The following is a 13,638-nucleotide window of genomic DNA, read 5'->3' as shown; positions in this document are numbered from 1 at the left end:
TTAAATGAATTATCAAAGAAAATCAATAGTAATCAACAAATAGAAGTCTGCATCCTATAGTGTCTGATCCCAGACCTAGGTTTAATCAATTATGTTTCCTGCCACAAAATGGAAAATAAATAAATAAACCTTAAAATGTCTGAGAATGGAAATACAGTTGTTAGATGAGCAGTTTATCATTAGGCTTATAAGAGAGTGAGAAAAATAATGACAGAGGTTGATCAGAGCTCCGTACAGAACTTAATTTTATCACTGGCCCTTTTGATTCACCTCATGACTGAGAATGTCATCTGCTGTAGTTATTTTCATTTAAGACATTACCGCATCCCAAGGTCCTGTATCATATTACCCCTAGTCGGGTGGAATCAAAGACACTTGTCTAATGTGCTTAATGAATCTTTAACTGAACTGTGAAACATGCAGTTCTTTTTCTCAACTGACTACTTAAAAGCTATCTGTCAGTGCCATAAAATTCATGCTGTAATATTTGTGTTTACTAATAAGATTGTGTTGTTTTATTCTTCCTGATACGTTACTTTACTTTTGCTGTGATTGTAGAATTTAAACATTTTCAAAAATGCATAATGCTTTATTACTTACACAGAAAAAAATATTTCAAACATATTAATATAAAGTGACAGTGAAACAATATTACTTTAGATTAAATCATAAACCACAAATAACTTAAAGGTACCTGGAGTTCAATATTGTTTATGTACCTTATGCTTAAATATCCTACATTTTTTCATAATGGTACAGTACTTAATAAAATTGGAAATGGCATAATTATGGCACAAAAAACCCATCACTATTGATCCCTCAGCAGAAAGGCATTATCTTTACTGAGGGTTCACTCACTATGTCAGCTGCCCCTCCCTGCAGTTGTACTCCCTTACAGTAGATGGCATAGGTAGAACACATACTTAGGAATTACAAGCAGCAGTTAATATTACTCAGATAATGGCCAGTTCCTGATTGTGCTGCTGACTAAACTTTCTGAGTGGCTATGTGTACTACTAGTTGGATTCAGTGAGGTGTACAAAATGGTGACAAATTCTGCAGTGTTATTTTTGACATTCATTGGCAGCTGATATGTATTCATCTATGTCAAAACTAGTTTGCATCATTTTTAAGTAAAAGCTATGGTTGCTACGTGAAAATTAATTGAAATTCAGCTGAAAAGAGATGTGTTTTGTGAGCTTGCTCATATCTGCAGAATTGTTGCAACTCGAGACATACATTTATGTATGTATTTGTGTGTGTTTTTGTGTACATATATACAGTATATATATATATATATATATATATATATATATATATATAGAGAGAGAGAGAGAGAGAAGGGTTTGGGGCAGCATTCCGTATACTTGAGAACTGGCTGCAAATGCATGGTCTCTACATGGTCTAACAGAACTGAACTGGTTAGGAAACATGGCGGTATCTTGGAACTGGAACTGGAAATGAGGTCATTAGGAGGTGTCACTTCCATGCCAACAGAAGAGCCCATCTTCTGGGACAGAATCGGAAGTGACATCATGGGAGCCAGGTGGAATTTCCCACATTTGGTCTGCGGGGAGATAAGAGAAAGGATTAATACACTGTGCCACTCCCTGGTTTGACCGGGAATTACCTTCTTTTGAGCCCTTTAGCTTCTTCCCATGTGCATGTGTGTGACTATATATATCATATATACAGGGTGAGCCAAATGAAGTACCACATTTCTCAAGGTAATTGCACAAGGTAGAGGCAGCCGAGTGGGTTGGGGTGGGGGTCCTTTGATAGGCAATCCCTTGTAGTTTTCAGTCGGCAACATGCCTTGGTCCATTGTGCAACATGCTTTCACTGTCGAAGCGTTCGTCAAAAATAACTAATCCATCATCAATACGCATTGCGCCTTCAACATTCCTCCTAATGGTGATGTCCAAAATTGGAAAAACAGTTCTTCAGTTGGTGGCTAAATTTAGACAGATGGGTACAACATTGAACAGAAAATCTCCAGGCCATCCTCAGACTGTACAAACACCTAAAAACATCCAAGCTGTAAGGGCATCAATTTTGCAGTCTCCTTGATGTTCAGTGCGCAAACATGCTTCTGCTTTATGCAATTCCATCATGTCTTTGAGGAGGATTTGGCATGAGGGCCTTAATTTCCATACATACAAAATGATGGTAGTGCAGGAACCCACTGAGAGAGACTGGGAGAGTTGTAGAGAGTTGTGCACGAACATTTTGCAAACCGTTCAAGATGCCATCATCATGTGCAACGATGAGGCACATTTTCGTTTGAATGGTTACGTAAGTAAGGAAAACTTTCGCTATTGGGCTGAAACTAACCCTCATGAACTTCATCATTGAGCCCTGCACAGTGAGCATGTTACAGTTTGGTACACCGTTGCAGAATTTGGTATTTCAGGCCCTTACTTTTATGAGGAGGGGGAGCAATGGTCACCATCACTTCAGAAAGTTATATTGAAATGCTAGAGAACTTTTTGTGACCCAAACTGGAAGAAATGAATGTGGTGGATGCCGGCTTTCAACAGGATAGAGCAACAGCATGCAAGTGTTTTGCGGGAGATGTTTCCGTGGAACCTGATCTCCCTGTGCAGCAATGTCGGGTGGCCTTCACGTTCACTTGATCTCGCGCCACACAATTTCTTCTTGTGGGGCTACCTCAAGTCAAAGGTATACACACACTGACCTCAAAACCATGAAGCCCTCAAGGACACTATTCTCCACGAAATCGCCACTATTGCGAGTGTTCAGAAATTGTCGTGAAGAAAATTATCGCTAATGAAGCCACTACCTTGAAGACATAATTTTTAAAACACAGTGGAAAAAAAATCTATTTTGTATACCCTGGTTGGTTGTAGAGGATCTATTGCTAATTGTAGCTCACACTTCTTAAACGTAACACTTTTGAAAGAAGTACCTGATGGAGAGTTAAATATCTATGTTGAATTCTGCCCACAGACGCACAAATATCTGCCATGTGGGCAAGTTTTAGGTTTTGTGTACTTCTCTGCTGTTGTTTCAATGACTTCATCTGGAAATTTTGTTTTGTAGTCAGGAGTAACCACTAAGACATTTAAAAGAGAAAGATTAAATAATTTGAAAAAATGTCTTTTAAAATAAATTTGAAAGAATTAATTAATCCATAATTTAGATTACATGGAATTCCTTCTCTGTGTTAAAGCAAACGATTTTGAAAATGTGACAAGGCTTTTTAAATGCGAGTCTCTGAAATTTCAAAACTCTATACTGTACAGTGTGCTATATTTAAGATATCTTAACAAAACTGTACTTTATTGACATATTTCCCTGAAGACTAAGTAGATCAACTTGAAGTAAATTTCAGTTTCATTTTCTGGGAGCCAAGTTGTTTTTGTGGACAGACAGACAGACAGACGGACAAAGCAATGATAAAATGAAGACTCTCTACAATCGGTGAGAGTTGGTTGCTTGGCATGTGAAATTAGGTGAAATGCTGCTTAATGAATCAGAAAGCTCAGCAGTGTATCAACAATCTGATTGTTCTGGGGTAGTTGGTAACATTCCAGACACAATGGGTGCCTCTGCATATAGGCCATGTGGAGCACTCCCCCCCCCCCCCCCCCCACCCACCACCCCATCTTCCAAGAGATGGCACTGTTTGTTAAAATTAAATAAGTCGTAAACTCCCCCAGTATAATTTAATGTATTGTAGAAAACAAAAAAGTTGCACAGGCATGCCCTTTACCCTGCAGTGTTCTAGGTAGTGTTGTCAAGATACCAAAATATCAAACTTCAATACAATAACAAGAAAAGTATTGAAATTCAATACCATTTTCAATACTTAACACAGTATAATGTAACTCAAATTATTTTTATTGCAAAATAAAACCTTTACAACCTTTTGTAAGTCTTGCTGAGGTAGAAAATATACACAATAAATACACAAACCCATGCTAAACAGACATTTAAATATAATGAACAGTAATGTACAACAGTCTTGTACAGTAAATAACTTTAAACAATAAATAACTAACAGAAGTGAAATTCTTATGAAATACAACTAAAAAACAAGAAATCAATCGCACACTTTAATGCTATGCAAATTACAATCTCTTTGATGCTTCTAAATTTTTTGCAAGGAAAATGAGCCCAGACATACTGAAAACACACTCCTAAGTAAAGCTAGAAGCAGCAGTTGACAGATACTTTCTTGCACAATGAGCAAGATGAGGTAAGTTTGTCTCGTTTGTTTTCCACCATACTAGTGGATTTTCTTCTGCACCAAGTTCAAGTATCATCTCATAAATTGTGAACTCATTTGTATGATGCACAGTTTCAGATGATACAGTATGCTGAGACTGCTGCCTTTGGCTCTTGTTTTCTCCCTCTATGTTTGTTAACAGTCCTTTCAGATCACTGATCAGTTTTGCTTTTCTCAGATGTTTGTTTGGTGCTTGAAGAGGGTCTTTGCTGAATTTGTGTTTCCATTTCAAGCAATGCACATCATTGTTTAACATTTGCTTGACTTCCTCTTTTAAGTCAGCAAAACCTCTTTAAAACCTGGGCCAAGAAATTTTGACATGTTAAGAACCAGCTGCAGAGGGTGGTCCTCATACCTCTGTCCTAGATCATTTTTTTATATTTTCTTTTAGTTGCTGTCTCAAGATGCTATGCCCCTGATCAGCTGTCAAATAAGAAAAAAATCTTCCATGCTAACCGTAGAACAGAGGAGATAGATGGTGGTGTGTTTTTCACCACTGAGGGCATTATTGAAAAACTTTAATGGACTTAAAACATCTCTTATAGCCTCAAGAACTGTAATGTCAGAGTCTTTTGGCATGATGTGCCAATTTTTCCTGTTGTCTGCTAGAACTGAGCAGAATGCTTGCTGCTGTTCTAAAAAATCTCTCAACCATTTCATATACTGAATCCTAGCGTGTTGGCTCATCATAAATTAGTTCTTGTTCAGGTATCTGTAAATCCTTTTGTTTCATTTTCAACTCTCTGCACATTTTTGGAGACCTGCTGAAAAGCAGACACAGTTTTTCTTAGTCTTCAGAGGGCTGCAGACACAGAAGGTACAGTATGTCTAGGCCCTGGTGAATTGCAAGGTGCAAATTGTGCCCAAAGCCAGGGATCCATGCAAGATCTTCTCTAAATGTGTTTTTGTTCGACGAGGCATTATCAGTTTTGATTCCTACCATTTTTGTCCTATCCAGCTGCCATTCAACCTGAATAACCTCCTTTAAGGCTTTTTTAAGCTTTCTCCTGTGTGCTCAGAGCTAAGCCCTGCACAGCCCAAACACTAGCTTTGTATGTCCCAGGATTGTGTAATAAACTGGAGGGTTACAGCCATGTATGTTGAGGCAGACCTGCTGGTCCACAGATCAGTTATGGTTGAAAAGTAAGGCTTCTTTGTAAGTCTATTGATTATTTTACTTTTTATTTCCTCATAAAGTGCAGGGATTTCAGTGTATAAGAAATAATTTCTTCAAGGAAAACAATATCTGTTATTTTGTTGTTGCACAAGCTGCTGAAATCTAGTTTTTTCAACCGTACATACAGGTTCTTGATCCTTGTATACTTGTATTCTGCAACTGCCCCATTTAGTCTATTGGCCTCTGGTAATGTTTTGTAATATTTTATGTTGTGAAAATATAGCTGATAGGGTAGGCTGTGACTGTGATTGTGAAGAACATTTCTCCTCTACTTCCTACAGTAGGACAAACCATTTGGCTGTGTTATATTTGTAACATGTTTATTTTAAGAAAATTATTGTTACCTTTATTTTAAACAAAAAAAAATATTATGTCACTTGAAACATAAAGAATGTTAAATAGCATACAGACTTTGTAATTGTATTCAAAAGCATTAAATAATTAAAACTTTTTTACAATATTAGACATTATATAGTATTACACAACATTGTATTTTAACTCTTTGAGGGCTAATTTTTTTTTTCCATTTTGGCCCAAGGCTGAATATTTTTTCCAAAAAAACTCAGTTTTCTGAAAAGCACACAAAGGAATTTTTTCAGACATAAATCTACATAAAAAGTCTGTTGCTGCATGCTGTGGCTGCTGTGTCTGCCTGCTCACTGCCTCTGGCAGCCTGGTTGTCTTCGTGTACCGGTGGGCAGCGGTTGGGGCAATCACAGTGTAACACAATTATTTTTTACTCATTTGCCTATTAAGTAGATAGGAACAGAGGATATATTCATCACTTTTACATGCCTTTTATATACTGTGTTGAAAACAGAAAGATTTCTAGCAATTGCATGACTCTAAATGTTTACAAAGCCTTTCTACACGATTTCATAAGATTCTATAGAACCGAATACAACCGGCAGATAAAAATGATTGCAGATTGTTGTTTTAATCTGGGAAAACTACATGTAAAAAATGTACATCACATCTTTACTTCAAACGTAATACAGTAGGCACATTCATACTGTATATTTCCTTGATTAAAAATATAACAACTGCCTCTTGAAACTCTGTACTGTGTTGCGTGCCAGTCCTTTAAATATTTGCCTAAATAGGTAGTGTTTCCCCCTTTGTCTGTTTGTGTGAAAAACACAAAGCTAAAGTATTTCCTAACGCTGCTGCAGGTGCACTGTTTGTCAATTAAATGTGACAGAGAAAGCTCTGACGCTGCTGAGGTGGCCATCTTCGTAACGTGTATAATACTCAGACAACGCAATGTGCACAATGTCACAGCTTCCTGGAAGCATCCTGGGGGTATGTAAAACTGATACCATGAAAAATTAATATTGAAACTGTTTTATACATGATAGAATTGATATTGATACTTTCAATGTTTTTGACAACACTAGTTTTAGGTATACATTTGCTCATATAGGCACATGTGCAGCTTTAACTGTTTAGTTTCACCTTGAGATATAAAGGATATAGCCATTTTAAGTGATCCATTGGTTAGTTTTTCTGTGGCGTAATTTAAAGCAGGTGTCAATTTGTACATCAAGCTTTTTTGAAGAAGTTATCATTATTATGAATCACATTGATCATTTATATAGATCATTATGTAGCACCTTGCACTTTGAGCAAAAATTGGAAATTTATTAATATTCATTTGCTTTTCTGCTTTTGTTGTTGAGTATATGTTGTTGATGTATATTTTAGTTCTGTCATCTATGGGTTGTACTGTGTAATAAAATATTTTGATTGTGTGTTTTAGTTTAGTTTTTTTTTTTTTTTTTTTTAAGTTTACATTATGCAGCTGACTTGATAATCAGCACTGGTGCTGGTAGATTAACACATTGTGTCATTCCCTCCCCACCTCCTGTAACTGATTTTTCCATTGCTACTACCAATCCTTTTTTTCTGCTGTGTCCTCTGCCTGCACACATTCATGCTGCCAGCTCTGCCTTACATTGTTTACTTGGAGTCAGATACCACAGCAACTGTGCAGACTTCATTAACTCTGTGAGCTGAGCTGATCCAGGCTTCGATTCTACCCGAGATCACTTGTTACATACCAAGGCCAATTGATATAAGCAGAAGAAAATGTCTTGTAAGTTCTGCTCTTTAAGTGAGATCTTCTCTCTCTTACTCACAAACATACACTTTCACACACACACACACACACACACACACACACACACACACACACCATATGGCTTCTCAAGATATCGCTACCCCAGGATCTCTTTCCTGGGTCCATGTGGCATCAGGAGACTTTGCTTGAGGTAAATAACACTGGTAAACATTATAGTTGAGAAAATACGTTTTTTTTTTTTAAATATATGTTTCTTACCAAATATTTTTTGTAGTGGTGGCTGAGAAAAATTTTTAATGTCATGTTTTTGTGGCGAACGTACATATTGAAGATACAAACTCAATGGGACCTTGCGGTGACCAGTTATGAACAATGCCAAACAATGTGAAACACATCCATGGAAAAAAGAAGCAGCATTCTTATGTAACTTGTGTTGCATAATCCACATGTCCATAATCTGTTCATATGGTCAAAATGTGTGCATGTTTTGCTAAAGTATTACCAACAGTTAGTCTCTGAAAACTCTGCATTGGATGTCAACAAGCAAGATGTAATTCCCATAGTACTGTGCATTTGAATAGAAGATCCGCCTCTCTCATTCATTCTTCAAGAATCCTGTGTTCACTTCAGACACAAAATGACATTGAAATTACGCCGTTCAATTCCAATATGTAATTTTTCCACAAAAACATAAAATCTTTTTTTGACCACCCCTAAAAAGTACAAGGGGTAAGTACCATATAAAAACATTATTTTTAGACAAAGCATTTCTTTGAAATATTCAAATAAAGTTGTGCAATACCTGGATTGCCTAAGTGAAAAAGTAACTGCCCCTTTACTTACTCATTCAAACAGTTGACCAAAGTTAATTGATCATTAGACTCAAGTCACTGAACTTCACCAGACCTGATTGCAGCCAACCCTGTTGAATCTAAACCTCACCACCCTTACCGTGCGAGTGAAGTAGTCACAACAATGTTCCTAGAAAAACATTATATGCCTCTATCAAAGCAGTGAGAAGTCAAGCAAAATGGCAACTTTTTTTGGGCTAATTGAACAGATTACTATATGCAAGCTTTCGAGGCAACTGAGACCCCTTCTTCAGGCAGGTTGCAACAACTTCTCACTGCATCCATCACGGCTAACATGGTACAACACCCTGCCTCTATCAAAGGAAATTCAGGAAGACATGAGGAAAACAAACTTAATGAAACTTATAATTTAATAAAGCATTAAAAAGCCATTTCTAAGGCTTTGGGACTCTGTCACATCAAATTGAGAGCCATCATCTCCAAATGGAGCAAATTATTTGAAACAGGAATTAGTCTTTCGAAGAAAACCTGTCCTGACAAAATTACCCTAAGGGCACAATTTTGACTCATTAAAGAAGTCATAGAAGATCCCAGAAGAACATCCATGCACTGTAAGCCTATTTTGCCTCAGCTAAGGCCAATATTCATGTCTCCAATTAACAAGGCATAAACATTGTTTAGAGCAATGCTCTATAGACAGATGAATCAAAAGCAGACCTTTTTGGATGACACATGTTGCAGTGTGCCTTGTGTAAAGCTAATACAGCATTCAATAGCAAGGACATCTTGCCTAAAAGAAAATATGGTGGATGCCAGTGCCTCAGGATGCCAAATGTCTGAGGCCATAATTTGTGTGAAATATGAAAAACTAGAGAATATTAGGAAGAAGGTAAAGTTTTTTCAGAACACTCCACATGCAAAACATTAACAAGTATCTAATTTACAATAAGGGCAAACTATATCCAAACTCAAATGGAAAGTTAATTAAAATTCTCTAAAGAAATCGCTTACAGGAACAAAAGGATGCAAATTTGAATGGTCAAATATTTGTAACATCTGCCAAAATGAAAAACATTAATTTTATATCCAGTTGATTTAATAGCACAGTTTGAAAACATTTCAATTTTCAATACTTAACGTTCAAACAATGACAAATGGTGTAGTAAATGAAAACAAACAGTAGTAATTAAAATAGATTAATTTGCAAGAGTAGCAGTTATCAGTTACACTGTTTGAGATAATACAATGTGTAGTTTTTTTTTGCAGCAATAACAGTCATTTCTTGTTTTGTATAAGGGGCCTGGCCTGCAAGGTATTATATTGCAGAATTTACCTTTTTTTATCAAGATGCCTGGGGAACACCTTTGCATTACATGTTTAAGTTCTATGAAAGAATTTTTATTAGGATCAGCACTTGGCAAGGACATTTATGTTTGTTTATGCTGGGCCACTGCATTGCAGCTTTTGCTTTTTGTGTGGGATCAGTGTCCTATTGAAAAAGGGAATTTTCTTCCCAATCCTAGGTCTTTGGCAAACTGAAGAAGATGTCTGCTTATACTGCAAATCTCCCCAAAAGATAATACTATAAGCACTGTGTTTGGATGTGGAGATGCTCTTGGCTAAGTAATGTAGTATGTTTGGTTGTTGCTTATATAAGTTGGCCTAGACATTGTAAATTTCAAGTCTAGCTTCTTTAGACCTGTGAACTATTAAGTAGTGAACAGTATTCCTTAATCATTTTCTTCCAAAAGCTGTTAAGCACATGATATTGCCATCTTTATCAGTGTTTCTTTATTCCCAACCTCTGATATAATGCACATCATGTTTTTGGAACCATTAGTATACAATTGCTGATGAATGAATAATTCTTAGTTAGAGACCATTGTAGTTCCGTTATATTAATGTTCAGCTTTAAAGTGACCTGCGTTCATTTTTGCAATTTTCAGTTATTGTGTTTGGAAGAACTACATGATTTAGATGGTGCCTTTGTGGTGCCAAATTGGTTCAGATTTTATTTATTTATTTAGAAACATACAGAAACTTTTCTTACAGTATTATTTAACTTTATCCTGGAACTCTTTTGTATCTCTTGGGTTTGCTGTTACTGAATACATGTAACATATGATTTTATTTCTTATGTGCCCTGTTAAAGATATTTTTTATCTAAACAAAAATTATTTTGCCATGAAAAAAACCTATGTTATCTAATAAATGCTTAATTTAAGTATTGATTTGGTCAAATACAATTGGTTTTATTTTTTAAACATATTTTATAAGCTTGTGTGTTAATTAGAAAGTAAATCAATGTCAAGAAGCTCCCAAAATCCTAACTCAGTGATGCTGCCGTTTACAGCGCAGATAAAACATGCCTGTTCATCTAGTGTGTCCTCATGCTTCTCTGAGGCGTATCGGTTATCTTGTACCTTCTTCAGTATGAACTAATTTTTCTGGGTTAAAATCAGCTTCTTGGGTTTTAATAACCCCATCAGTATGAAACAGTAAATGATTTTAACTGATTCTCCTGTGACTCTTACAAAAGTGTGCCTCTTTCTTTGTAAGTCCGTAACACTAGGGACCATGCTACCATTTGTCACGTCTGCTGTCATATTTCTATATGCTACCTTATCTTCATTTGTTGCATATTACCAAAGTCTGAAGTCTGTCTAGGTCCGTCACCAGTAATTCTTAACCAATGCCATAGCATTTACAGTTCGTCATAATTTTTTGTGTATTTTAGTGTAATGTGTATTTAACCAGTGTTTTAGGTATGTCTTTATCTGCAATTTATACTTTAGTTGTCATTACAATGTCATTTGTATGGAACTGAAGTTGGTGAAACTCCTGAAATAAATTAAGTTGTTTAACACAGAAGCAATTCAGACAAGTTAGTTAAGTTATTGTATATGCCTCTTAAGGACACAATGTTAGGTTCATGCATCTCAGAGCTTTTAGATAAACATTTTTATGAAATCTAGTAATCCTTGTCTACCAGAGTAAACAGAGACCATGCAGGTTGTGGCAAGTCTGAGAAGATCCTAATGGCTTTATGTTTCAGTCTGGAATGTGGAGTGAATCCACATTGATATTAGAAGCAGTGTACCACACCCTCTCTAGCTGTTTCTTGTCCGTGCTGGTGAGATTGCCATCCCAAACCATTAGAAAGGTCAAAATCGTTTGCCTCACCTTAAGTTCACAACAAATTCTAAATCATTTGTATTAATTGAAAGTAGCAGTGACCCCAGCACTGATCCCTGAAAAACCCCATCTTTAACATACTTCACTTAATTTAAAAAAACTAATTCCTAGCACGATAACTCATTATTTTGTTTGCTTAAGCTAGCTTTGCAACCTTTTTCTTATTGTGTGTTGGATTCTTGCCTAATTGTAATTTGGAGACTCCAGTGGTCTCATTTACAGAATTTTGCAAGGATTTTAGCATGAAAGTACGCATATCGGGGGGAAAAAAATCTGATTTTTAAATGTGGAGCTACACATATTTGTATGCAATTTATCCTTTATATGAATCACAGTCTTCTTGTAAATGTGTGTACGTGAACACACCACAAACTCCACCCAGTTTCTACACTAAAACATAAATGGACCATGCTGATTATCCTCATACATATACGATCACAATGCTGCAGACATTCATTGGGTCGTAGAGCAGCCTCCCACCTGATGCATCCAGCCACTGGTACCTACATTTCAGGAGTCCTATGGTGCACCCCCATGTCATTGTAATGCCTCTCCTCTGCACTATGGGGTTGGGGAAAGAATAAGGTCCCAGCGTCTGAGCTTATAGCCACTATCACCTGACGCATGTAATGGCATAATTACTGTTACAATGAATTGTATAGGTTATATGACAAATGGAGGGTTCAGCCATTTACTTTACTAACAAGTCAGCCATCACTTGCAGCAACATCAGAAAGTCATCTGCCAATGCTTCATCATAGCGACACAGATGGCTTGTGTATTAATGGACTGTAACTGATTATGGGTAACAAAAGAAACTTAATTCTCGCTAGGTGCCCTTATTAAAATAATTACTCTGATTATATTTGCAATACCAGGCACTGCTGCAAATTGCCTTTTTATGTTGACTTGTACACCCACACTGAATGTGTCGTCTCATCAGTTGTTTATGGCTCCCAACATAGCCGGCATTATGGAGCTGAACCTTGCTGAGATATTCCTGATCTGTCAGCTAATTCCCTCTGGTAGGTGCCTTCTGCCAAAAAGCCAATCATTTTTAATACCTGCATACGAACAGGGAGAGCCCGATTTCAGGCAGACTGACTTTCTAATGCCAGGCCCACCTAGGCACATACAGTAGATGTAATCAACACGTAACTCAGTCATCATCATGGGCAAAAAAACCAAATCCTGCCAGTCTTTAACAGCTCGTTCCCTTTGTATGTAACCCTTTGCACAATCTTCAAGTAGAGCCATGTTGCTATAATTAGGTTGTAGGGCATGAGATTTATATCTTTCTGTAAGAGAATGAATCACAACTGTGTTTTTACTTCATGCAATTACTGGCAACAAGTGATTGCATTGGTTTCAATTCCTAAAAAATGACAACAGGAAGCAAATATAAACTACGGAAATCCCAAGTAAGTTCTTCAGTGCAAATATGCAGCATTGGCTCTCTTAAAAGGCAATTAAAATGGAGTCTACATGTCATAGTCCTCACAAAAAATTGTTTTGTCATGTTAATGCACATTATAATAATGGCTCTGTGATAATGAATTATACACGTTAGTTATTATTTAGCTGGATTGGCTTTATTTTCCTACATGCTCCAGGATGTTGTCATTTCCCACTTTCTCTTGAATGTTGCATACAGATGAGACAGAGTTGCCATAAATATACACATATTCTTCCGTCAAGTTTTATTTTATAAACCTCAACTTTTGCATGAAAAGTTGCTTACACATATTTCAGGCCTCTTTTTATGTGTATGCAGGTTTTATAAATCTGACTCCTGGACTTTTCTGGAACATTCTTTCACAAGTTTATTTTTTATCAGATAAAGTCCAGATCTCAGAATTACATTAGCATTATGAGCTGCACCTTAAAAAAAACTGTCCGCAATGAGAATAATAGAAAAAAGAACCAAGAGATGCATCTAATAAAATAAGGATTTTTTACTTCTTGAACAATCAATAGCTGTACATTTTGTACACATTTTTAGTCTGTCTTAGGGAACATGCACTTCTGCTGTGTTCCTTTTGTTTCAGTCAAGCAACTCAAGCACTTTCAGTCTGACGCATTCAATACTTGTGTAGGGATTTAATGTCTTTGCAAAATTTAT

General features: G+C 36.5%; 2 protein-coding genes across 2 annotated transcripts in view; one reads left to right on the top strand and one right to left on the bottom strand.

The window, feature by feature from the left end:
* Positions 1 to 13,638, top strand: part of scaper (S-phase cyclin A-associated protein in the ER) — a 720,649-nt gene that overhangs the window by 361,004 nt on the left and 346,007 nt on the right.
* LOC127526109 (uncharacterized) overlaps positions 1 to 13,638 on the bottom strand; it is a 416,670-nt gene that overhangs the window by 97,613 nt on the left and 305,419 nt on the right. The window lies entirely within an intron of this gene.

Source organism: Erpetoichthys calabaricus, chromosome 17 (genome assembly GCF_900747795.2).
Source record: "Erpetoichthys calabaricus chromosome 17, fErpCal1.3, whole genome shotgun sequence".
Lineage (NCBI taxonomy): Eukaryota > Metazoa > Chordata > Cladistia > Polypteriformes > Polypteridae > Erpetoichthys > Erpetoichthys calabaricus.
The sequence above is the reverse complement of the archived record's forward strand: the minus strand, read 5'-3'. Positions and strand labels throughout refer to the sequence as shown.